General features: G+C 43.2%; 1 protein-coding gene across 3 annotated transcripts in view; it reads left to right on the plus strand.

Moving 5' to 3' along the window:
- The window catches only part of dctn1b (dynactin 1b), a 34,096-nt gene that overhangs the window by 3,652 nt on the left and 27,944 nt on the right, over window positions 1-2,500 (plus strand). The gene's annotated exons all lie outside the window — the stretch shown is intronic.

Below are 2,500 nucleotides of genomic sequence, written 5' to 3' on the forward strand. Positions count from 1 at the left end.
ACATAGCGTCTGTGTTCACAATCACAGGTAAGACATAGCCTCTGTGTTCACAATCACAGGTAAGACGTAGCGTCTGTGTTCACAATCACAGATAAGACGTAACCTCTTTGGTTAACAGCCAGCATCGACACCCACACCCACACGCACACCCTTACACATACAGTACACACACTCACATAAACACGCATATGAACGCTCCCATGCACAAGTTGGTAAGTAGAAATGGCTCCCCCACCATACAATCTCAAATAGTATCAGAACATGTTTCAGGCCCTTTACACAGCCTTGAGTTTTCTGAATCGTTCAGCCCTCGCCTCCCTTCCATCATACTGTACACACAGAGACACACACTCATACACATGTACGCTGACACACTTTTGCATGGTGCCAGGCAGAGGCCACTTGCCATGGGTGAGCAAACCAGCCGAAGAGTCATCAGTTTTCTGGGCTGGTGACTAACAACAGGGAAAGAGTCACCCCATAAGAGACATGTTCCTGTTTGTGACCATGACAAAATATGCCAAGGACACAGCACACAGGAAATAAGAGTGGGTAGCCTACAGGTTCGCCAATGTCCTTCTCAGTAGCCCTAGAAAATAACAAATAACTCTTGCTCACAGATGTTATAGGTCACTGTATATCGTCTTAGCGCTAGCATTCAACATGCAAAACGTTATTTTTATGTTTCTGTTATGAAGCACATTCTGATAGTTTTAGATATCTTTTGTGTTTGTGGGATGACCAAACCACAGAACAATAGAGGGTGTGTTGAGGTTATCTCAATCACATGGACTGTATTATTAAAATACACGTATTCAAAGCAACTGCAAGGAAGTGCATGCAAACTCTTCCTTCAGTAGAGGCATGCTCTGGTTTGCGGTGTCGGTTTGGCCTAAACCATGTTTGACTACCAAAGCTAGGTGACCACGGGATGTACTGCACAGGGTAGGGTGATGCAGGTGATTATGTTACCTAACAGAGGCTCATTGTAGCTGCAATTCCGGGTTCCGGAAGAAGCTACGATTCCTGAGTTTGAGTTCCTTCTCAGCCCTATTTCATTCGCTGGATGTCTGTGCAGGGCTGTGGTGGAACGAGACTGAACTGTACAGTCAGCAAGAATAAGTCTCCCTCATCATTTACCTCAGTCCATTAGACATAGCTCATTAACAGACTTGGCTAGTTAACAGAGCTCTCTCAAAGAGGTAGGAGGAGCCGAGATAAAAAAAAAAAAAAAAAAACACTCACCCTAAGTGAATAGTTGTGGCATGGACATGGACAACACAGACATCCCTCTCTGCTATGAGCCTGTCACAAGACATTCACCATTAAGTGCTAGACAAATTCACAGCAAATATCATTATTACATAGTCTGGCTATCACCACTCTAAGCTCAATCTTTTAAGATGGAACATTATTATGGAGAGTCTGCGCTTTATTTCTACTGCACAAGAGGCGTGATCAATGGACATCGTTGAAATGACTCCACACGCTTGCATAGTCCTTCAACCAATCAGACCAATGATCCGTTGCGCCTTTTGGATAAGCTAGTTTGTGATTGGTTGTGGACAGGAAGCAGGGGAGATAGACGTGCCTGATAGATGTGTCCATCCTGAGCTGCCGGGCGAAATCCAAATTTGCCGGCCAGCCTAATTATTACATGCAATATATAAAGTTAATTGGCACGTGAAGTTTATGGTCACATGTATCAGTAGCATTGACTGCTGCTTTGATTAGTAAGTTCATACAAATGAACAGTCTCTCACACACCGTGTGTGTGTGTGTGTGTGTGTGTGTGTGTGAGAGAGAGAGAGAGAGAGAGAGAGAGAGAGAGAGAGAGAGAGAGAGAGAGTGAGTGTGAGGATATGACTTGCCTTTAATATGTGAATTTTCTGCTTTCATCATCCGGTTAGGAGGTAAAATGGCTGCTGTCTGCTTAGAACTAAAAATAAGATGAAGTCCAGAATACGAGCCTCCTGCTGCTCTCTGCCTCTCTGCAGCTTCAGGCAGACGCCAACCGTAGCACGATTCAGAGCTGAAGAGATTTGCACAGACGGCCTCATCTGAAGATTTGAAGAGGCTTGTTGAAGTGTGGAAACAACCCTCTCGATGTTAATATTAATGAGAAATTAATTTAGATGTATTAGTAAGCATTTATTTAGGTCTGTTCTTTTTTTGCATTACTTGCTTTTTGTTTGTTGTTACTTCTCATTGTTGCTTATTAGTATGTTTACTTTATTAGTTCTGTATCCAGGTAACCGTGAGCTCACCAGTTGTACGCCTTTGACACTTTGAAACCCCACACGTAAACAGAGAGATCTATTGCTTTTCTCATGTCACAAACTGCTAGCTCTTCGATCTACATTTCTGATGTGTGACTTTTAAGAATATTCATACCAGTAGTTTATGATTTGTTGCCTTTTTGGTGTTTTAAGCCCCCAATGTATGGCTGCATGGAAGGCACTAGGGTTAGTGTTAGGGTTATGGTTAGGTGCCTTGAAGT

Source organism: Sardina pilchardus, chromosome 20 (genome assembly GCF_963854185.1).
Source record: "Sardina pilchardus chromosome 20, fSarPil1.1, whole genome shotgun sequence".
NCBI classification, from domain to species: domain Eukaryota; kingdom Metazoa; phylum Chordata; class Actinopteri; order Clupeiformes; family Clupeidae; genus Sardina; species Sardina pilchardus.